This window comes from Muntiacus reevesi, chromosome 19 (genome assembly GCF_963930625.1).
Source record: "Muntiacus reevesi chromosome 19, mMunRee1.1, whole genome shotgun sequence".
Classification (NCBI taxonomy): Eukaryota; Metazoa; Chordata; class Mammalia; order Artiodactyla; family Cervidae; genus Muntiacus; species Muntiacus reevesi.
This window is the reverse complement of record NC_089267.1, coordinates 19,811,682-19,837,204: the sequence shown is the minus strand read 5'-3', so window position 1 is coordinate 19,837,204 and position 25,523 is coordinate 19,811,682.

Here is a 25,523-nt window from a genome sequence, read left to right as displayed (position 1 = left end):
AGACAGGGTAAAAAATATGCGAAAGTGTTTGCAAAGATATGTGCTTTATATAATAGGCTTCATAATAACATATTTCTTTTTAATTTTGCAGCCCTTATCTTCCTGTAGTATCAATATATTCCTGATTTAGAACATGAACTTTCAATTAGCAGTCACTTGAAACTTTTTTCTAATGAGTTTCACAGTTCTCTAAGAAAACAAGACAAAGTGAATGGCACTTTTCATTATTTTGCAAGCTGGATTATGGTGCCAAAACTTTACAAGGCATTAATAAGATGAAGAAATTAAAGTAGAACTTACATATCATCATATACTTGCATGTTTCTTTTGAATCTTGGCATTGCTTTATGAGCAATTTTGTTAAGGCTGAAAACTGTCTAATATGATAGAGATACGAGTATATATTTTACCTTACCAAATGGTAAGTGATATACTTATTTTTAAAAATAGTTTCCATTCTTATCCTTGCTTTCCATTACTGAAATCTTTCTTTTAAAATGTCTGTTTTTCTTGAAACTTTGCTTGTGTGGCCTGACCAAGTGTAAACTCTCTTTGGGGCAAGCGAGGGAGGAAAAACAAAATGAGTTTAGCTATTTCCAAGTGAGGGAAACATATGCTTTGTATGCCCTTTCCTTTAATGAATTAAGAACAGACAGCTGATGTTCCCTCAGCATTTTAAAAGTCATCCAGTGTGCCTGTCTTGGGGGCAGCATGGACAGTGGAAACATAAGAAGTCCTGGAACCAAAAAATATTGATTCCAGTAAAAGCATTGCCACTTTTTTGGCGGTGTGATTGTGAATGTCCTACTACTGTGCTTGGACTTATTTTCCTTGTTAGTCAATGTGAAAAATAATACTACTCATGTCGAAGCAGTAGTGAAATATGTAAAAGCAGTAGCAAAATGTTAGTCTGGTAGCTTTAAAAGATAACATTAATATTAGTTATTATCTTATAAGGTTTTCAAATATAAACATGAGGAATGTTCTGACTTCATGCCACACATATAATTCTGATTTTAATCTCACTCTTCACTCCCACAAACTTTAATAGCTTTTGGTATGGTGAAACAGATGTGATTTTCCAAGTGCTGATAAGTTCCAAGTTCTGATAGTGGTTTTTGCTGTGAGCTGTGTGAGACTGATAGCCCTTTATTTTCAGAATCTATCCGTATTTCGAGTTGAAAGAAAATAAAAAGAGAATAAAACACTTTTGCTGAGTCCTTTCTTGGTCACAGATATTTACTGACGACTGAATGGGTGCCAAGTACTATTTGTAGACACTCTGGACCCAGTTGTGAATGATTTAGACAAGGTCTTTGCATAAATAAAGTTCACATAGCTAATGACGAAAGGTTTCGTAAACCAAAGCTCACTATACAAATATTAACCACAGTCAAAGCTCCTTCAACTCAAACTATGGGTAGATTCTGAAAATAAAGAGCTAGCAGTCTATGAAGTATATGGTTCATAGCAAAACTACTGCTAAACTAACGTACTTACCATTTCCCTAGACATGGGGCAGCCATTGCTTCAAGTATAGGTCTGCCAATCCTGAGTCTTCAGCTAGTTTTCACTTTTAGTTGTAGTTTCTGCAAAAATCTTCAGCCTACTTTCAGATCTTTGGACTTACTGCTGTGTCTAAAAACTCCAACTTGCCTAGTTCTGGGATAGAAAACTTTCCATAAACTCATGGTCATTATTCTTTTTTCAGTCTTGCTTTGACTACCAATTTTGTCACCATCATTATGGTGGATGCAGCAATTAACACAAAAACAAATATAAAAATGCAGTGGTTTATTCAGCCATCTGTGTACAAATTGGGACTAGAGAGACGTTCTTTTTCACAGGAAGACCACAAGGAAAGTCAAGTTTTACATAAGGTTGGCACTGTAAAAATATGTGAGCCTTAGTTTATTTTCTCCACAAGAGGACAGTTTCCCTCCCTGCTGCCTTGCTAATTCAACTGAGCATGACCCCTTCATATCCCAAGACACACAGACATCTACTCATTCTATGAGTCATGGTCTTCTCTTGATGCCAAACAAGAACTTCATAAGGTAACACCTTTTTAAGAAAAAAAAAAAAAAAAAAGAAAAGAAAAGCAGCTAAATGGAATTTTCAGCGAATGATTTGACCTCATTTTCATAGGAATATTTAAAGACTTCAGATGAGTTGTTTGAGAGATGGCCATTTTGAAGAAAGACATCCCAGAACAATTATATTATTGCAGTGGACTGAGTTTCAAGGGTGAAATTTACGTTAGTAGGACAGAATAAATGAGAGGAACAGATTTTAGTCAGAGCACAATCCAACATCCATAAATGAAGTGCTACTCCAACCCACCTTATGGAAATAGCACAAGGAGGAATTTTTACTTTCAGAAAACATTCAGACTTTCTACTGTAGCATTCTTAATAGGAATAAGTAACAGTGAAACTCAAAAGCACGATTCTACAAAACTCTGATTTGAATACACAATTGCTTTGTTCTGTGAGTTTTAAAATATGTTACCTCCCTAAAACTGAGCATCTATTTTGACAAATCTAAAAGGACTGACTTTAAAATGTCTTTTTATTGAAAGCTTCTTTCAAAATATCATCAAGGAAATTAGATATTTAACAGAAACTCTTTGTTCCAATAAATACCTTATTAGAGAGTCCTCAAGCTCCTTCCTAAATCTTTCAGGAGAAGCAGCAAAGGGACAAGTGAACTGAAGCCAGGCAATTCATCACATCAAGAACACACAAGACACACAGATCAAAGCAAACTTTATCCTCTTCCAATCTTTTCTACAATACTCTCTGCTTTGTGAAAGTTAACACTTTTGGTTTTCTGAAGGATTCTTCAGTAGACAATTTACTCAAAGAAAAATCGGTATGTTTCCAGATCAGAGACATGGAGGTACAGACACTTCAAAGATGGAGCCCAGGGCAACTCAAACTTTATTCCCCACCTACTTTTATTCTAGTCTTTCCTGGAGGCTCAAATGGTAAACAATATGCCTGCAATGCAGGAGACCCAAGTTGGATCTCTGGGTTGGAAAGATTCCCTGGAAAAAGTAATAGCAGCTCCAGTATTCTTGACTGGAGAATCCCATGGACAGAGGAACCTGGCAGGCTACATTCCATAGGGTTTCAGACAGTTGGACACAACTGAGCGATTAACACTTTTCTTACTTTTACTCTGAGTAGGAATAAAAATGTAGGCAAAGACAAGACATCTTTCAAAGGCCAACACTGAGCTTGGGTTCCTATCAAAGGAGCTGATCAGAGTTCAAAACCTGAATAAGTTTCACAAATCTTAGAGCCTTAACTCTTTGCTTTGAAATTAAGGATTTCAACTCAAAAAGATTTTATCATTGTGAGTAGAAACTAAATACATTTATTTTGTAAATTGAGTGTCCATGAGTGAGACTTTTGTCAAATCAAGACACATCTCGATGAAGAATCGGAAGTGTGAAGAAAAACAAGGACATTTTTTAAGTGCATAGTTTCTGACATAAGAGCAGATAAAATACAACTGATTGACTCATATAAGAAGAAAAGGAAAACAATGAAAATGAAGCCTCTTTCCTGTGACTGTAAAGCTGAAAAAGACAAACTTGGGGATAGTGAAGTATAAAAAAGAATGACGGAATTCAGTGACCAGTTAATGGTCATGGCACTTATCCTAAAGGAATGTCTGGAAAAATGTTTCCAGTGGAAGCTGGTGCATGACTGGGCCCCTAGTGAAAATGAAAGTAGGGAGCCCTAGCCAGCCAAGGGAGGAGCACGAGAGAGAACATTCCGCTGGCCAGGAATTTCAGATGATGAAAGCTGAGCCGCTACACTCCACGCCAGGTCTGGGCCAGTCTGGAGGGAGAGGACGCCAGGCTGGAGTCCGGAGCTGGTCGGAAAAAAAAATACACAAATCCAGAGTTAGAAAAAGTAAAACCAGAAAGGTCATTCTGGCACCCCTTACTCTTATGGATATCATGGTGGGACATTAAACTAATGCTATAGAAGAGCATATCTTTGATGATGTGACCCTAATGAAATTAGGGGATTTTTAAAAAATTACTTTAAGCACTTTATTTATTCAAAGGATGTTCACCTAGAGCCTATATTTTGCTAATGCGGGGCTAGATTTCAGGAATAAAAAGATGAAGTCAGGACAAGAAATGCTTACAATATACTATTATATATCAAATAGATAGCCAACAAGGACCTACTGTATAGCACAAGGAACTCTGCTCAATATTCTATAATAATCTAAATGGGAAAAGGATTTGGAAAAGAATAGACATGTGTATATATAACTGAATCAATTTGCTGTTCATCTGAAACTAATGCAGCATTTGTAAATCAACTATAGTCCTATGTAAAATAAAACTTTTTAAAAAATTTAAAGAGACACAAACAGTATTATTAGAAACCACCAAGAAATCAAGATCAAAGCTACAGTTTGGATTTGGGAATTAGAAGTGGTGGGTGGTTTTAGCAAGAGCAGTTTTAGTGTATGGTAAGGAAAGAAGGAACAATGTAGTGAACTGAAAGATCATTTAGGAGTAGGTTCCATAAAAAAGGAATGCATGTAACTTCTCCATGTCCCTGGATGAAAGGAGGGAATTAGGGCAGAAACTAGAGGAGAGACAGGGCTCAAATGGGCTTGGTGTTTGCTACTGTTGTTTTTTAAAAAGAAAATAGTAATTCAAATTGATAACATTGTTTGATACATTATTTGGTTTCCACAATAGTTGTTGTTCAGTCACCAAGTGATGTCTGACTCTTTAAGACTCCAAAGACTGCAGCATGCCAGTTTCCTCTGTCCTCCACTATCTCCTGGAGTTTGCTCAAATTCATGTCCATTAAGTTGATGATGCTATCAAACCATCTCATCATCTGCCACCCTCTTCTTTTGCCTTCAGTCTTTCTCAGCATCAGGGTCTTTTCCAATGAGTTAGCTCTTTGCATCATGTGGTCAAAGGACTGGAACCTCAGCTTCAGCAATAGCCATTTCAATAAATATTCAGGATTGATTTCCGTCAGAATTGACAGATTTGATCTCCTTGCAGGCTAAGGGACTCTCAGAAGTCTTCTCCAGCATTACAATTGAAGAACGTCAATTCTTTGGTGCTCAGTTGTTGCTGTTTTTCTTTTTTTATGGTCCAACTCACACATCCATACATGACTACTGGAAAAACCATAGCTTGACTATGTGGATGTTTGTTGGCAAATAGCAATAGAGTAATGATAATTTGGGACATCCCAGGTGGTGCTAGTGGTAAAGAACCCACCTGCCAATACAGAAGACTTAAGAGACTCAGATTTGTTCCCTGGCTTGGGAAGATTCTTTGAAGAGGGGCACAGCAGACTACTCTGATATTCTTGCCTGGAGAATCCCATGGACAGTGAAGTCTAGTGGGCTACAGTGCATAGGGTCACAAAGAGTTATACACAGCTAAAGCAACTTAGCATGTTCACAATGATAATTTAGACTTGGAAAAGACCCTAAAGATCACACAATTTTCACATTGTATAGATGAAGAACTTAGGACCTGGAGTGTAGCCAATATTTTATAATAACTCCATTTATATAAATGGAATATAATCCATAAAATTTTTGAATTGCTGTGTTGTTCACCTGAAACTAGTATATTGTAAATCAACTATTCCTCAATTAATTAAAAAAAAACAACTGATGACCTGAAAGTTGAGATTTTCTAGTTATTTTAAAACCTATGACAGCAGACTTCAGCTGTGAATATGAGGTATTATGAGGGATACAAAATGTAACAATTGTTTAGAATTCCCTCCCTCCCTCTCTCTCTTCCTTCCTATTTCTTTGCCAAATTGAAAATATCTTCCTAATGCTACCCATTGCAAATAAAGTATAGGATTGAAGCTAGTACCAAGATAAATTGAGACCGGTCTTTGTAGACCGGGACCTGGGGACTGGAGCCGACGAGAAGAGGGACGCAGGGGACCCAAGTCTCGAGTGAAACAAGGTGCTTTATTTGCAGAAAAACCTGTTGATATATCGTCATACAAAGCAGCTTTAGGCAGTAAAAAAATAATTGAACAAAAAAAAAAAGCCAAGCAAATAAAAATCTTCAAAGGGTCAGAAAGCATTCAATATCTTGGGTAAGAGGGGCATAACTGAATAGATTACATTTAAGTAAGGTCACTGAAGGGAGTCACTAAAGAGGGTCACTGTAAGGAATCCAAGCAGGTGCCCACTCTCAAGATCTCAGGCCTGAGAACTGCATGCGCTCTGCTCACTCCTGTTTTCCAGGAACTGATAAGGAATAGAGAATCCTTGAGAAACGGCACACAAAAGAACAGAATGACATATTGGATCCCTTAAAGTTGAACGTCCCTCGACATAACACTATAAATTTTAATTAAGCCATATATTTAAGCCATATAATTAAGTGGAAAGTGTATTTTGGAATAATTTTACTGTTGCCCCCATTTTTACATTTTACTTTGGCTTTATGGAGCTGGCATCCATATATGTTTTTTACAAAAAGTAACTTAATTTTAAAACTAAAACAGAAGCTGGACAGTTTTCCTATGCAAATCCTTAACAATAATCTTTAAAGTATTGTCAGTGGAACCTACAGACCTTATAGCTGGGTTCTCTTCATTTAAAATATCAATAAAATTAATGCTAAAAGCTGTAAGAATGCTTCAACCCTGTGGCAAATAGTAGACATTTTGTAGTGCTGAAAGTTTTAGCATTAAAAATATTTAGTGTTTAAAAGCAGACATTATGTGAAAGGAGAAAAAAATATACAGGACTTAAAAACCTTATGTGACCTTCTGCTCTAATCGAGCCAAAATACATAAATTAGCACACCATTGAATTTGTAGGAGGAAATGGCCTGTTAGGTCATTTAGTATTTCCCTTGCTAAATTTAAACAGTTCCCTACAGCATTTTTTTTTTTAACACTGTAGATCTAGTTTTGAAAGTTTCATGTATTAATACTTTTCACCACATCCTTAAAAAGCTATTAATCTAGTTGAACTTTATAGGAAGTAACTAATAATGTTGAACTAGAAGCTTTCTTTTCTCAATGTGATTCTACTACCAGCTTCATTGTCAGATAATTCTCTTTCTGTCTCCCTTTTTTGAGTATTTGAGTTGTATGGAACCCAACTGAAGGAACATTACAAAAGTGGCAGGACTGGTCAGTAATGAACTTCCCTTTCTTGTCCTTCTCCTTCCTCAAGTTTAGACAATGGTGATGGAGTGATGAGGCCCCTTGTACTTGAAATGACCTTGCCCTTTCCTTTCTTCTGAATGTAATGTCCCCTGAAAGAAGGCTGTATGAGTTTGAAATTGTATTTACCATCCCCGAGAAATGGATTTTTTGTGTGGCTATCAATATGCTTTCAGAAACCTATGAGTGAAGCAAGGATTCTATTGTGCTTAGTCGCTCAGTCATGTCTGACTCTTTGCGACCCCATGGACTGTAGCCCACCAGACTCCTCTGTTCATGGGGATTCTCCAGGCAAGAATACTGGAATGGGTTGCTATCCTTTTCTCCAGGGTATCTTTCCAACCCAGGGATCAAACCCAGTTCTCCCACATTGCAGGCGAATTCTTTACCATCTGAGCCACTGGGGAAGCCCAAGGGTTCTATTACTGCAGTTTATTTAGAATAAATGCAAGATTCCAAGCTGATAATTATCCAGAAGTGAATTTACCATCTCTTAATATCTTTGGAGAGCAGAGGTATACTTTGGGGCTTATACCTTGTGAGTTATAAGCCACTAAGTTTTATCCTAATTGACAATTGTGGTAGCCATTCTGAAATAGAATGGAAAAATGATTTTGGAAATTTTGGTCAAAAATTGCATAAGTGATATTTAAAACACTTTGATAACCCTATATGCAAAACAGAAAAAGAGACACAGAAATACAGAACAGACTTTTGAACTCTGGGGGAGAACATGAGGGTGGGATGTTTTGAAAGAACAGCATGTATATTATCTATGGTGAAACGGACCACCAGCCCAGGTGGGATACATGAGTCAAGTGCTCGGGCCTGGTGCACTGGGAGGACCCTGAGGAGTCGGGTGGGGAGGGAGGTGGGAGGGGGGATCGGGATGGGGAATACATGTAACTATATGGCTGATTCATGTCAATGTATGACAAAACCCACTGAAATGTTGTAAAGTGATTGGCCTCCAACTAATAAAATAATATTAAAAAAAAAAAAAAAAAAAAAAAAACACTTTGATATATATGTGTGTATATAAATACACACATAGAGAGGCCATTGTGTGTGATGGCTGGCATATGATCTGCCCAGGAGAGCAGACTGTTGAATTTTCAGGAATTTTGTGAAGCAAGTAAACACATCCATGATTAAATATTAAATTATTGCTGTTTTTGTTGTTGCTTAGTTGCCCAGTCATGTCCAACTCGACCCCATGGATTGTAGCACACTAGGACTCCCTGTCTCTCACCATCTCCTGGAGTTTGCCCAAGTTCATGTCTATTGCATCAGTGATACCATCCAGCCATCTCATCCTCTGTTGCTGCCTTCTCCTCCTGCCCTCAATCTTTCCCAGCATCAGGGTCTTTGCCAATGAGTCAGCTGTTCGCATCAGTTGACCAAGCTACTGGTGCTTCAGCTTCAGCATCAGTCCTTCCAATGAACACCCAGGACTTATCTCCTTTAGGATGGACTGGTTGGATCTCCTTGCAAATAGCATTACTTCATTCTTTTTAATGACTAATATTCCATTGTATGTATATATGTACCACATCTTCTTTAACCATTCTTCTGCCAATGGACATTTAGGTTGCTTCCATGTCTTGTTTATTGTAAACAGTGCTCCAATGAACATTGGGGTGGGCATATACACTCTACTGTTAACAAAATTATAAAATAACTTTATTTAAAAAATGCTAACTCTATAGTTAAGGAACAAGGAAGACATTGAATATCTATCCATGATTTTATCAGTTGTATAATGTCACTTTTGTATGTTCATTTTGATAATATACATTTTAGATGAGTTTTGTTATTGTTTTATTTTAATAATATCCTTCATACTATAACAGTGGTAATAGGACATAAAATTTAAAAAATAAGGTGAGAAAATTTAAAATATAATCAAAGTAAGATTGATGATTAGAAATAAAGTTAAGTCACTTTGTAACTTGAGTGGTTAATTCTCATAAGTACAGATCTGGTTCCAAATATTTTTAGAAGTAAAATAAAAGTGGAATTCAATTAATTGTACTCTGCTCTTTATCTGAAGAGGCATTTATTTATCTTACTGAATATAGGAGTAATGCATTATATGGCTCATTCTGAAATGGTTATTAAATAAAATGTTTTCAATGGTGTGAGGGCATAAATTAAAACCTGATATATAGGCTCTAAATATGTGTTTTCTGAATCAATAAATTCCTGAGCAGTTATATCAGTTTTTTCTGATTACCTTCTATTCAAATCCAAAATGTAACTTTTTAAAAACTTGAGGAAATAACTCCACCAGGTTTAGAGCTTAGAGAACAGAGAGAAGCATTAGTTTTTGGACAGTATTTATTATTTTTTGAGTTATAAAGACATTTAAATATGTTATAAAACAGATATGTTCCTGGCTTGTGAAACCTAAAACATAAAGTGAAAGATTTTCACTATTTTACTGTTCTCTTAAATGTTAAAATCAAGTCCCATTCTCTTTAGGACTCTCTCAAAGACACATGGCAAGTAGGTGGTGATGTCTGAATTCCACCCAGCCAGTCTGGCATTGAATGTTGTCTGTTATGTTATCAGGAGCTCAGTCTCAATCTGGAAGTTACATTATCTTTGCCAAGTGAAAAGAGGTCCATGGGCTTAAGACATCAGATGCAAAACAAGCAAAATTGACATTTTTTTGACAGAAAACTTTGTGTACTGACTTATTTTTGCCCAGAAGGATATGCCAAGTTTCCTATGCAAGTAGGTGGCCTACAGCTGTGTTTTAGAAAGAAAAAAACCAAAACAGACATTTCTCTATATAATGAGGCAAACTGTCACAGAGGCCAAGCAATAGAAAGCTCACAGAGCAAGTTAAGATGCTCGAGTCACACACACACACACACACACACACACACACACACATCCCTCAAGAGCATGCATATTCTAAAATGTAGTAAAATATTGGGTCAATATTTGCAGAGTCACAAATTCATCGTTAAGATGCACCAAATATTTCTATTTGTGTCTACAAATTAAACTCATCTGTACTGCTTTATATACTCTCCATTTACTTTATGAAGTCAGTGTAATTTTAATATCAAAACCGTATCTGGGGAATGTACAAAATTTAAAACTACAAAGCAAACCTATTGTGAAAAATAGGCAGTTTTTAATATAAAATACTGACAAATAGTGCTATTGTAAAATACTATTTTAAATAAAGTTCATTCTAGAACTCAAGGTTAGTTCACTATTAGAAAACTATGCTTACTTATTAAGTAAAAAATTTAAAGAAAAATATTCATAAATCACAAGTATACTGCAGAGCCATTTAGTGAATTCACCTAGAACTGTAATATTGTAGAGGGTATGCAGAAAAAAACCACTTAAGTATGATAAAAATTTAGTGTGGCCCAAATCATATATGTGTTTAATTTATCCCCAAAGTTGAGTTCATGTTCCAAAAAATAAAGTAAGTCTAAAATGCTTTCATGTTCAAGTGTTAAGAAAAACATCATAAGAAATTAAGATACAAGTGCTTCACAAGAACCAGATTTGAAAATGAAAAATGAAATCTGGAAATATTACTGTAAATGTCTCTTTTTGGTGTGCATGGAGAAAATATTATTCTGGGAAACCACAAAAGCCAAGTGACTTAAATTACAGAATATTTTATATCAGAAGTAGCTGTTCTGTGAACTTTTCCTTTATATTTCAATTTTTGCTCAGGATAAATCTCAACACCAGAATACTTTAGATACCTAAATACAAGACATAATGCCATGAAACTCCTAGAAGAGAACACAGAACAGTCTCTGACATATATCATAGCAATATTTTATAGATCAGTCTCCCAAGGCAAAAGAAATAAAAGAAAAATAAACAAATGGGATCTAATCAAACTTAAAAGTTTTGTGCAGCAAAGGAAACCATCAACAAAATGAAGAGACAACTACAAAATGGGAGAAAATATTTTCAAACATGCAACCAACAAGCTGTTATTATCCAAAACATACAAGCCATTCACATAGCTCATCAGGGATTATCTGGTTGCTCAGATGGTTAATTGTCTCTGCCTGCAATGCAGGAGACCCGAGTTTGATCCTTGGGTTGAGAAGATCCCGTGGAGAAGGAAATGGCAATCCAATCCAGTATTCTTGCCTGGAGAATTCCATGGACAGAGGAACGTGGTGGGCTAGAGTCCATGGGTTTACAAAGAGTCGGCCATGACTGAGCAACTAACACTTTTCACACTTTCATACAACTCAATACCAAAAAACCAAACACCCCAATCAAAATGAGCAGAACTGAACAGATATTTTTCCAAAAAAGACACATAACTAACCACAGGCACATGAAAAGATGCTTAACATTGCTAATTGTTAGAGATATGCAATGACAGTGAGGTATAACTTTACCTAGACAGAATAGCTATAATCAAAAAGACTACAAATGAGTGCTAGAGAGAGTATGGAGAAAAGGAAGCCCTCCTACACTGCTGGTGGGAATGTAAATTGGTACAGCCTCTATAGAAAGCAGTATGGGTATTCCTTAAAAAAATTAAAAATGAAGCTACCATATAATCCAGGAATCTAGATTATATATCCAGAAAAAAACTAACTCTAATTCCAAAAGATACACGTACCCCAATATCATAGTAGCATTGCTTACAGTAGCCAAGGTATGGAAACAACCCAAATGTCCTTCAATAGACAATTGGCGTAAGAAGATGTGGTATATACATATTTACACACACATATATATACACACACACACACATATATACACATGCATACATATCACACACACACATGCACACACTCAATGGAGTACTACTCAGCCATAAAAATGATGAAGTGTTGCACTTTGCAGCAATATGGATGGACATAGAGAATATTTTTGAATATTCATAATTTTTTCATCTCTCTCTTTACATTTTTAAATTATAAAAGTATGATAACACATTTACAAGAGACTTAGAAAATACAGAACAAAGTTGCATATAGTTTCCCTGTAAATTACAACTATCTTTCTAAGTAGATAAATCAAGATTCTTAGTTGGAGTTTCAATAATAAACTCTCAAAAATTAGTAGAATTAATAGACAGAAAAGTAGAAGGATGTTAGTAGACCCGAAAAGCACTATGAACCAATTCAACATAATTAAGATTTCTACCATTTCACACAAGAGCAGGATATAAATTCTATTCAAGTTCCTGTAGACTTTAAACCAGGAGACACTGGAACATATCCAGGAAAAAAAACAAGGTGCAAAAATTTCATGGTCAAAATAAAGGCATTGAAATCATACAGTCTGTTCTCTCATCACTGTGGACTTATTTTAGAAATCAATATCAAAAGATATTTGAAGGTAACCCAGATATTTTCAAGTGCAATGTGACATTTACCAAAAAAGATCTTTGACTTAGCCATTGAAAGCCTCAATAAAGTTAAAAGACTGAAAAACATAGAGGGTGATTGCAGAGAAGAAAGCATTTAGATGAGAAATTAATATCAAAATGACAAATTTTGGAGATAATTTACAAACCTTGTGTTTCTGGAAACTAAATATCCACTTTTAGATGATGGAAGTATCTAAGAAGCCATAACATGGAAAGCTAGAGAATATTTGTAACAGAATAAAAGTGAAAAGAGAACGTATCAAAATTTGTTGCCTGCAGCTGAAGTTGTCCAATGCAACTATATACAATGTGAAATCTTGAATAAGACATGAAAACAAATAATGGACAATAGCATAAAAATTTGTGAAATCAGAACAACAGAAAAAAATGGCGAAATTGGAAAACATGAATTAAATGAAATGGGAGCATTGAATACGAAATAGAATAAGTGAAACAAACTAGATAAAAGTAAAAGATCTTCATATAGTCCAATTGTTTTTAAACATGGCTGCTTATTAGAATCACATCTGGAATTTTGGAGCAAAAAACAATTCCTAGGCATTTGTATTTTTTAAAAACTTAAAGGTAATTCTAATGTGCATCTGGATTTTTAAAATTATTAAAAGTTTTCTATGAAACTGCAACTTTAGTCATAGAGAATTCTGTTATTTTCTGCTCACCAATCATGATTCAATGGTGTTAAAAAAATAATAGTTACATGATCACAATGGTAAAAGATGTCTATCAGTTTTTATAAATAATAACCAGATTAAAAAATAAAAGATAATTACAGTTACAAGTCATAATGGAAACATTATTAACCTAACAACATAAAATAGTTACATACAATTTGGGGGGTTAAGTAGAGTGATGAGTGGAAGCACACACATTCACATGTTTCATCCAGTCAGTCAGTTTATGTCTTTTGGATGGTGCATTTAATTTATTTACATTCAAGGTAATTGTCAACATGTATAATTCTATTACTATTTTCTTTAGTGTTTGAGTTTATTTTTTGTAAGTCTTTTCCTTCTCTTGTGTTTCCTGTCTTTTGCTTGTCTTTAAAGCTTTCAATTTCTCAGTCAAATCTGAACAAGAGTCTTGCTGGATAGAGTATTCTTCATTGTTATTTTTTCCCTTTTATCGTTTTAAATATATTGTGCCATTCCCTTCTGGCTGGTAGAATTTTTGTTGAGTAATCAACTGATAACCGTATGGGAGTTCCCTTCTTATTTGCTGTTTTCCCTTATTGCTTTTAATATTTTCTCTTTGCCTCTAATTTTTGTCGGTTTGATGACTATGTATCTCAGTACTGTTTCTATGTGTGTCAGTTCAACTATTACTGTGTATTCCTCCTTGGGTTTTTCCTGCCTGGGATTCTCTACACCTCCTAGACTTGTTTGACTATCTCCTTTTCCATGTGAAGGAAGTTCTCAGCTATTATCCATTCAAATGTTTTCTTGGGTCCTTTCTCTCTCTTCCCCTTCTGTGCTGTGCTGTGTATCCTTAGTTGCTCAGTCGTGTCCGACTCCTTGTGACCCCATTGACTGTAGCCCGCGAGGCACCTCTGCCCATGGGGATTCTCCAGGCAAGAATACTGGGGTGGGTAGCCATTCCCTTCTCCAGGGCATCTTTCCAACCCAGGGATCAAACCCAGATCTTCTGCATTGCAGGCAGATTGTTTACTGTCTGAGTCCCAAGCTTCTACTTCTGGGACCCATCTATGCAATAATGCTATATATGGTATAACACACACACACACACACACACACGTTGCTATATATATATATATGTTTCTATAATGCAGCAACAGCTGTTGCATCTGTGTATGCTATTTCTGTGTTGATGCTAAAGCCACCTGCATCAGAAGTCAGCACCTTTCAAGTTGTTCTAAGAATCCAGTCTTGTACTATCAATTCTAAACACTGTACAATTTACTGAGGATTTCATATGGGAGAAGGGAGATACCTTAATCTTGTATATTCCAGCAAAGTATGTGACCAATCTGCAGAGTCCTGTCAGTTCTCAGGAGTGACTTTTGGTAGTGCAGCCGCCAGCATAAAAGTCCTCTGATTTGCATTTCCCTGGTGATGGACAGGGAGGCCTGGCGTGCTACGATTCATGGGGTTGCAAAGAGTCGGACACTACTGAGTGACTGAACTGAACTGAACTGAACTGATGATTAGCAATGCTGAGCTAATCTTTTTATGTGCCTATTGGCCATCTACATGTCTTCTTTGAATATCTTGATACTGGTAAATTTATACTTTCCTTCTTTATAATCTTCAAATTAATTATTTTTGTACACTTGTTGAACTGAATGATTCATTTTACAGAATTTGTACTTTATTATCATCTTATAAAGAGTGTTGATTTTTTTTCTAGCAAAAAGATTACCTTCAACTCATGGAGGATAGATCTTTTGTTTTTCTCTTAGTTTTCAGATGACTCCCTTAATCCTGACATGTTTTATTCTAACAGTGTAATCTTTATGGGACCTAAATAGTCACAGTTATTTATCAAGGTCCTCTAACAATGCAGGACTCAACCTCATACTCCAGTCTTTAACATATCTTTTCAGCCTTTCTTTAAAATTTTTATTTTATTTTGGAGTAAATTAAAAGACGTTTACTCCTTGGAAAGAAAGTTATGACCAACCTAGATAGCATATTATAAAGCAGAGACATTACTTTGCCAACAAAGTCCTGTCTAGTCAAGGCTATGGTTTTCCCAGTGGTCATGTGTGGATGTGAGGGCTGGACTGTGAAGAAAGCTGAGTGCTGAAAAATTGATGATTTTGAACTGTGGTGTTGGAGAAGACTCTTGAGAGTCCCTTGAACTGCAAGGAGATCCAACCAGTCCATCCTAAAGGAGATCAGTCCTGGGTGTTCATTGGAAGGACTGATGCTGAAGCTGAAACTCCAATACTTCGGCCACCTCATGTGAAGAGCTGACTCATTGGAGAAGACCCTGATGTTGGGAGGGATTGGGGGCAGGAGGAGAAGGGGACGACAGAGGATGAGATTGTTGGATGGCATCACCGACTTGATGGACATGAGTTTGAGTAAACTCCGGGAGTTTGTGATGGACAGGGAGGCCTGACGTGCTGCGATTCATGGTGTCGCAAAGAGTCGGACATGACTGAGCGACTGAACTGAACTGAACTGATAGTTGATCAATAATGTGTTAGTTTCAGGTGTATAGCAAAGTGATTTTGTTATACATGTATCTATTATTTTTCAAGTTATTTTCTCTTTAGGTTATTATAGAATATTGCTTTTCACTGGGTTCCCTGAAGTTCCCTTTATCCTCACAAACACAGTTCAGCCAAGGCTTTCGTGGAAGTTAAGACGCAGATGTCAAAGTCTTCTCGTCTGTGGCTCTTTACTATTTTGGATATTCTACCTCTATTTTTGGTTTTTACTGGAAGCTCTAAAATCCATTCTTGGACAGCTTGAGCCAGCCAACCATGGCTCTATTTCTGGGTTAGCCAAACTACACTACATGGGCAGTGGGCTCTCCTCAAGAGAAAAGTTTTCCAAATGTGAATTCACCTGGTACAGTTCTTTTCTTTCAAAAGTATAATTCTCTCAAGTCTTTGCCTACTATTGATAGCTTTTATCCTGACATTAAGATAAAATATTAAAACAAATAAATATAGCAAATATATTAAATTCAAGTAAAACAAATACATTTTATGGTTGTATCCATTGGCCTCATTCATTTGAAAAATGGGCCTAGTTACAAAATGTTACAAAATGTATACTTTGTAATTAATTATAAAAAAAGGAAATTATAATGCAAGATACTGAACGGTTTTGTATCTCCTTTCTCAGGGAGGTTTTGGTGGAGACTTTTAAAATACATCTTTCACTTTTAGAAAAAATTATTACATAAATGTGACAACTAAACAGAATTCTAACAAATTCAAAAGATATAATTTATAAATTATTAGGAAGAACCAAACCATTATACAAAAGAACTTTGGATGTGTTTCTCTTTTAGTCAGATTGTTAAATATTTAACCATGACCAAAAAATTATTTTTGTTGAAAAATTTTCAAACTTTTAGGAAGCTGCATCCAATAAATGCAGAAACTGTTTGTCATAAAATGTGATACTTTGGTCTCAGACTTATTTCTCCTGTTTTGTAAATGCAGTTATTCTTTATGTCTGTCCACATAAAGCTATGATGTCATGTCTTTGATGATATTTATATTGTGCTTGTCATCACAAGAAACAGAAAAATCATCATCAGAAGCACGCCCAGAAGGTAAACTCAACAAAGGCATGTTCAGCTTTTCAATATAGCTCTTTTTCTATAAGACTATTGTCTATATCTGTAATTCTAGTCTAGGTTAGAGCAGGATCCACAAAGGGCCCCAAAGTGACCCACTCTGTCCTCTCTCCTCTCTTTACATACTTGAACTAGAAATATATTTCTCACTGAGCCTGCTGAAAGTCATCAGCTAGGGACTGTGAAGAAAAGTCATTACTGATTGAAATATACACTTACAACAGAAACAGAACATATTTATATGAACAAGTAAATATTAATACTGAATCATTTATGAGACACAAAATGTAGAGAGAAGTGGTATAGAACCTGGGGATAATGATGGACCACTTGAACCAGAGCTAGGTATTTTTAAAATTTTTTTCAATTTTTTATTGAAATATAATTGCTTTACAATGTTATGTTAGTGTCTGCCATATAACAAAGTGAACTAGCTATGTGCAAGTATATCTATATATATCTATATACCTTCCTCTTGGGCCTCCATCCCACTCCACCTTCCATCTCACCCACCTAGGTCATCATAGAATACCAAGCTGAGCTCCCCGTGCTTATAGCAGGTTCCCAATAGCTGTGTATTTTACACAAGATAGTGTATATATGTTTTAATGCTATTCTCCCAACTTGTCCCACCCTCCTCTTCTCATCCTGAGTCCACATGTCCCATCTCTATATCTGCATCTCTATTTCTGCCCTGGAAATAGATTCATCTGTACCATTTTTCAGATATAGATGAGAAAAAGAGCCTGGAATTAAGAAAATAATTATATGGGAATATTCAGCTTGAACAAAGTAGAGGGGTAGAAAAAGAATGATGTGTTTAGGGAAAATAAAATGAGTAGCTCATCCTGGCTGATTATTAAAAGTTCATAGCGAGAAAGGGAGATACTTCATGACTGAAAATATGCAATGGATCTGGATTGCGTATTTCACAAAATTTTATTGCCTCCCCCAAAGCAGTTTATCATATTAATGATTCTAAAATTTTCCATTTCTGAAAACTGCAATATCTAGCAGTGATCATGCTGGAAAACAAATTTAAATTCTTATCTTCTCTGAGCAAACATCTTTTGATGACTAAGCTTGAACTCTGACTTTGTGTGGGCTTCTTGTTGATTGACATTTTCAACTGAGTCAGTTCAGAAACATTAGAGTTTTATTTTCATGACACAGACTACTCAGGAAGCTACACAAAATCAATCCAGCTGATCAGACTTTTTAAAAGATGAATCAGAGGAATCTGCAAATGATGGGCGGGCTGGCCTTTCCCAGTAGGCACTTTTTCCCCCTGTATTTTGACAAAATATATGGTAAATGGATGAAAGGATGGATGTCTGAGAGGACATTTAAAGATAGCTCTTAAGACATAAGATGAATCCAATTATGAGTCACAGAATCACCAACTGTAATTTGCTATAATGTGAACTAAACATACAATATCAATGACATATAGAAACATTTAAATAACTTCAGTAAATACTTTGCTCTTATGTCAATTTACTGTAACTTGAATAGTCTCTTTAGAATATTCAAAGTTAGCATAATAGATTTAGTAGATTTAGTATTCATATTAAAAAAGAAGATAAAATGTTCATATTAAAATGTCAATACCTCAAGCCATGTAAACAAATATTTGTTAAAGCACCTGTGTCATATAAAACACTGTTTTTGTTGTTGCTGTTGCTCTCTGTAGAGAAACAAAGATGGAAAACATGCTGCTTGTGTCCTCAAGAAATTTACAACCTAATAATGGGGATAGACTTCACAGATTATTGGAAGACAGGCAGAAAGTGGTAAGTGCAGAAGAAGGCAAATAAAATATTATGAAATCAAAACAGTAGGAGAATTGTGAAGAAAGAGCAAGGAAAAATAATTTTCTTTTGCTCTGTGCTAAACATTGCCTGCCCATTATTTCATTTAATATTAATAATTTTTTGCCATAAGTACTACTTCTGTGCCAGTTTTTAAAAAATGAAGAACCTGAAACCTAGTGGATTACATAACAAACTCTTACAACTAGAAAGCTCATATACTCAGATTTTTCTTACTTTAAAGCTCCTCTTAAATACTGCACTACACTGCCTCCTAGGGGAAAGTTGCATGGAGATAGTATAATTATAAGCACCCTTACATGAGGTGAAGATGAGAAGGGCAATCAGTAAAGTCAAAATATGAAAGAGAAAAGAACAAGATTTGTCCTGGAAGTCTTAAAAGTAGAACAAATTCAGAGTATCAGGTATATAATATTGGGTAAGATGTATAATGTATGTGCTTTATATACAGTATTGAGTATCAGACTAGACTGCCTTATCAAGTATAAGACTAGACTGGCAAATTCCTAGGAAAGAAGGTTGGACTTGACCAAGTGAAATGAGACTCCCTTCATTTGGAAAGAACAATATTAGAATTACCTTTTTTTAAAATAATCTTCAGTAATTTAGCATTTCTTCTTTTTCTAGATCTCATACCCATATTTCCTTATGGCACTTACAGCATGTCAGGATGTTTTAAAACAACCAGTCTTTTCAAGTTTCCCAATAGTGAATTTGATAAACAGAAAGAAATGAATATAACAAAGAAATCACCATACTATTCAATGGAGTCCTCAGCCAAAGATTTATATGTGTAATCTGTGGAACATAATTCATTCTATGTTTAAACATCTTTCCCACAATGGATCTTAGAAAAGCCTCGATGGCTTTCACAGTAGCACAGTTCTTCTTTTGTTTGTGCAAATGTATAACGGATGTGCTTTTCTAAGTCTATAAAATGCGTTCCTCTTTCCAAATGTGGGTGGTTGAATACATCAATCATTAAATAATTTGTTAGATTCTCTGTAGAAGTTCTATCAGCACCTGGTACTCTACCAGATGCTAGTAGCAATCATGTAATGAGGTTGGTGATGTTCCAAGTTTGGGGTTTGCTTTCCTTTGAGGAATCATAATGGAGAACAGAAATGTCACAGTTTTCTGGCTGATGAAGCACCAAACAGTTCTGCCCCTTGCCTGGGCTGTAGCATTTTCCGGTATCTTACATGGCTTGTTGATTACTTACATGCACTTTATAGGATTCTCTTTCTTGTCAGTCCGCCTTTGAGAATCACTGAATCTGAATTGTATATGACTTCTGAACTCAACTTGATCCAACTCCATCACATTAGAGATGAGCAATCTGATGGCCAGAAAGACGAAATGACTGACAGTAACTTTTCAGTTGGTAGTGCTCAGCTAGGATGCGAACTTGGGCTAACAGTTACATGGCTACACCTCTCCTTCCATCCGTTCCCCCTTCAAGTATGATACTTGATAATCAATGAAGGCCTGTTCAATGTATGAATTAGGTAAACCAGAAAATAATTCTTTTTGCCCTCAATTTTTTAAAAATTTCAACTTGCATTAAAGTTGGAAGAAATGTACAATAAATATACATACACCTTTCACCTAAGATCATTAATTCTTAATAACTTGTCACATTTTCTTCCTTTTGTTTCTTCCTTCTTTCCTTCCTCCTCTCTCTCTCAACATATACAGACATACATATACATAAATGTCTCTATATATATATTAATAATTATATATATATTTTCTATCACATTTATAAAAAGTTTAAGATATGAAAATTCACATCAAGTCCTTTATTGTGTGTCTCCTTCCCCCATGATCCCAAATTACCATAATACAATTGTCATACTCATAAAATGTAAATTGATACAAAACTATTACCTAATTTGCAGTCTGTATTGAAATATTTGTTTCTTCTAGTAATGTATCTTATAGTTATTTCTTTTTGCTTCCAGTTTAGGATCCAGCCAAGGATCAAGACTGCTTTAGTTATCGCTTTCTTTAGTACTCTTGCATCTAGTAGATATTCACATTTTTTAAGTCCTTCATGTCATTGGCATTTTTGAAGACTAGATCACTTATTTTGCTGTATGGGTTTGTCTGATTTTTCCTCATGATTAGAATCTGGTTTATCTGTTTTGGCAAGAAGTAGCCAAAATGATATTATATCTTTCGTAGCATATACATGAAAGAAACACATGATGTCAACCTAACCCATCATTTAACATCTGTTAAATCAATCATCTAGTTAAGGTGATGTCCAGTTGATAAAAGCCTGTTAGTGTTAGTTGCTTAGTCGTGTCTGACTTTTTGAGTCTTCATGGACTGTAGCCCGCCAGGCTCCTATGTCCATGGAATTCTCCAGGCAAGAATACTGGCATGGGTAGCCATTCCTTTCTCCAGGAGATCTTCATGACTCAGGGATCAAACCCAGGTCTCCTGAATTGCAGACAGACTCTTTACCATCTGAGCCGCCAGGGAAGCCCTAAAAGCCTGTTAAGCAGTTAAATATTATCTGAGCTCTAAGTTTATAATATAGTACCTACCAGGTTGTTCACACATTGCAATTTCTATGTTCTGTAAATTTTAAAATTTAAAAATTAGGTTATATAGTGAAATATTTTATTTTCAACATCATATATTGTGTCTCAGGGCTTCCCTGGTGGCTCAGTCAGTAAATAATCCACTGGCAATGCAGGAGACCTGGGTCTGATCCCTTGGTCAGGAATATCCCCTGGAGTAGGACATGGCAACACACTCCAGTATTCTTGCCCAGAAAATCACATGGACAGAGGAGCCTGGTAGGCTGCCTGGAGTCGGAAGGGTCAGACAGGAATTAGCGAGTAAACCACCACCACCATTGTGCCTCAAGACTAATTTTTTTAAAAATTTTCATCTCTTTTCTCTCTATACCAAGGTTTAATTTATTCTGAAGTTTGGAATTCATTTTTGTATGCTTCTGCTTTCTGACAACAGATTTTTCAGCATTTAAAATTTGTTTTTATTTGCTATTATAGTAGAAAGCATGTTCTTTATAAAGTTTGTTATTTGAGTAGTGCTATCATTTCTACTAACCCAATAAATCAAATATCACTAAATGATTAACACCTTGATCATGGCTGTAGTCATGACATATTAAACTCTTCAGCCTACTAATGACCTCATAAATTTAATCTTCAGAATATGCCAATGATGTAGGTTGCATTCTGTTAATATTGCATCAAACATCTAGCAACTAATAACATTATGTTAAACTGTGTGATTCCAATTAATATAGGCATTGAAAACACCAATAATTACTGACTTCTTTTTATAGAGTGCAAATACAAACACTTTGACATCTTCTGAAGTATTTGCCATATGAGATTAATTATCTCTCATCAGGCTTATATTTTGATCTGCATTTAGTCTAACAGAATTATATTCACTTGAATCTGATAACTTAAAGTTTTCATAAAAGATAACACTTTTCTATTACTGATAACCTTAATCAAATATCATGTTGCCTTGGATAACCCTGTTTGCCAGGGTTAATTAGGCCATTTTAAAGCAAATCAAATGATTAAAAAAAAAATAAAGCAAATCAAATGACTTAATTAGCACCATTTTGACAAAAGAAAGCTGTTCCAAGAAAGAAGGCATCCCTAAGGGCCTTGGTCTTTCTCTTACATCACCCTAATTCTCTTGCCAAGATGGCTATCTTTCACTCAGGCTGCTTGCCATTGTACATTTCATGTGTCAGCCCAAATCCATCTCTTCAACACTAAAAAGTTTTTCTTGATCTCAGAGATTGATCAAAGATTTCACATAGGAAAAAAAAATTAATTTTTTTCAGATTTTTTTTTTCATTTTTAGTAAAGGCTGGGACTCTAAAAAGAGTTTATTTATTAGCAAATTATAATCAACTCTATGCTTTGACAAAAATAACAACTATACCTGGAATGCTGTAAGTAGAAAGTCTCTTCCTGAGGTTTCCAAGTAAAAACTGCCAGATACTTTTTTATTTTTTGCTAGCTTTCATCACCCTATTTGCTAATATACCTCACTGAAGGAAGGGCATTAAGTGAGACCATATTAGCAAGGCTTGTAATGTACGCAGGTACCTCTGCAGGAACAACGCTGTCCCTAAAAGTCACATTTAAGCTTGGCCACCAGGGATGCTCTTCCTAAGGAGGAATCACCATGAAAACTTCTTAGCAACCTTGTCAATTTCTAATAACCTATTTCTAAAATGCAATGTTCCCATGTAGTGGAACTCCATAACAGAATGGAAACAGGCTTAGAATAATTGAATTTCATGATTTGGAAGGGTTATTTAGTCTAATGTTTCTTAAACCTGAAAGATAATCAGAGTCATCTGGGGAGCTCTTTTGAAATACAGAGTATCCAACTGCAGACCTACTGAATCAGAATCTCCAGGAACCTGTGTTTAATTTCTAAAATTTGTTCAGCCTTATAAGTAAGTTAGGAATGACATAAGGTCTAGTTCAATGTGCTCAGCCCTTTTTCACATCATCATTCACAAGGGAATTTACCATATTAATATGGCTCATTTGGATAAAGGCCTGAGACATCTCCAGAGGAGCTTCAGGGTTCAGCCAGTTGCACCCAGGCAGGAAGGAGCAGTATATCAGAACATCCATAACACATCTCTGGCTTAGTGATATATTCTAACAACCTAGATTAGCTAACAGGAAAACCTAGGAGTAGAAAACAATCTAGAGTCGGCTCATTTCCAGAACAGCACAATCATTCAGCTCTTCTGTTGTTACTCTCTTTTACTTTATGACAGAATGACATCCAAAGGCTTCAAAGAGAAATGTGTAGCTTATGAAGACTGTTGGGAAAGTGTACTCCTTAGAATTCTTTTCTTTAACAATAATAAGAAACACAGCTCACACTTGAAAAAATTAATTATCTATATTTATATATATTTGTTACTTTGCCAACAAAGGTTCGTATAGTCAAAGTTATGAAGTCATGTAAGGTTGTAAGAGCTGGATCATAAAGAAAGCTGAGTACTAAATAACTGATGCTTTAGAACTGTGGTGTTGGAGAAGACTCTTGAGAGTTCCTTGGACTGCAAGGAGATCCAACCCGTCCATCCTAAGGGAGATCAGTCCTGAATATTCATTGGAAGGATTGATACTGAAGCTGAAGTTCCAATATTTTGACCACCTGATGCAAAGAACTGACTCATTGGAAAAGACCCTGATGCTGGGAAGGATTGAAAGCAGGAGGAGAAGGGGACGGCAGAGGATGAGATGGTTGGATGACATCACCAACTCATTAGACGTGAGTATGAGCAAGCTCCGGGAGTTGGTGATGGACAGGGAAGACTGGCATGCTTCAGTTCATGGGGTCGCAGAGTCGGACATGACTGAGCGACTGAACTGAACAGGATTAATTACGTATAATTATATATATTTAACTTTATATACCGTGGCCACCTCATGTGAAGAGTTGATTCATTGGAAAAGAACCTGATGCTGGGACGAATTGAGGGCAGGAGGAAAAGGGGATGACAGAGGATGAGATGGCTGGATGGCATCACCAACTCGATGGGCATGAGTCTGAGCTAACTCTGGGAGTTTGTGATGGACAGGAAGGCCTGGCATGCTGTGATTCATGGGGTCGCAAAGAGTCGGACACGACTGAGCGACTGAACTGAACTGAACTGAACTTTATATAATTAAATATGTGTGTGTGTGTGTATATATATATATTCTCCAGTCTTCTCTATATCTAGATTCTGCTTTCTACTTAAGAGATTCATTTTCAAATAGTCTGTCTCTGCATTATCTCAAGAGGGCCACCGGCAGTTCTCAACGAGGCTAGAGCATGGATGTGGGGGAGAGAAAGGTGATGCTCACCTCAAAGACATGCTAGGTACACCACTGTATGTTTGAGTAGAGAATACGTCATTTCTCACCATTTGATACCAGCTTAAGCAGAGCCATCTGACTGATAAAGAAAGAGCAAAGCTGTCTTTAAGGTTCTAAATACAACATAAATTGGAATCCTAGAGCAGTGATTGTCTAGGGAAATTTTCTGGCCAGGAAGATTAAGATTCTGCTAGCTCAGCAAAAACCTCAGATAGCTGCAAGTTTAGGTTGCATCTATCAGAATGTTACTTTGAAGTTTTCATTTATTTCATATAATAATTTTATTTAAAATTAAGAATGTTTCTGTTATACAAAATATATAACAGAATAAAAGGATAGTCTATTCTTCTCTGAAAAATCTGACTTTATGCAACATAAGGCTGTAATCAAGCATCAATATTATCTTTGTGGTTATTCACCCTGATGAACGATAATTTACAAAAAAAGGGAATGCTGAGATTTATGAGGACTACTTTGGCATAGATAAATGTAAAATTGCATGAAACATTACTTAACCTGAAAGAGTAGATAAATAGGAAAGTGTACTCCTTGGAAAGTGTACTCCTTAGAATTCTTCCCTTTAACAATGATAGAAATACAGTTCATGTTTGAAAAATTAATTATACATACTTTATCTATTTAATTAATTATATATAATTACATATATTTACACACACACACACATATATATATATATATATATTCTCCAATCTTCTCCATATTAGAAGAATTGATAAATAATCAAGCTGCTTTTAACTGAATCATCATCACAGATCACTGTGCCTGAAAATCCGAAACAGGAGGATGACTCCTAACCTCACCAGCCTGTCTTCAGGGGCCCAACCTGTACAAATGGGTGAGAGAAAACTAATAGACTGCTAATGAGCTAGAATTATTTGGGTTTGTTAGCTTTTGC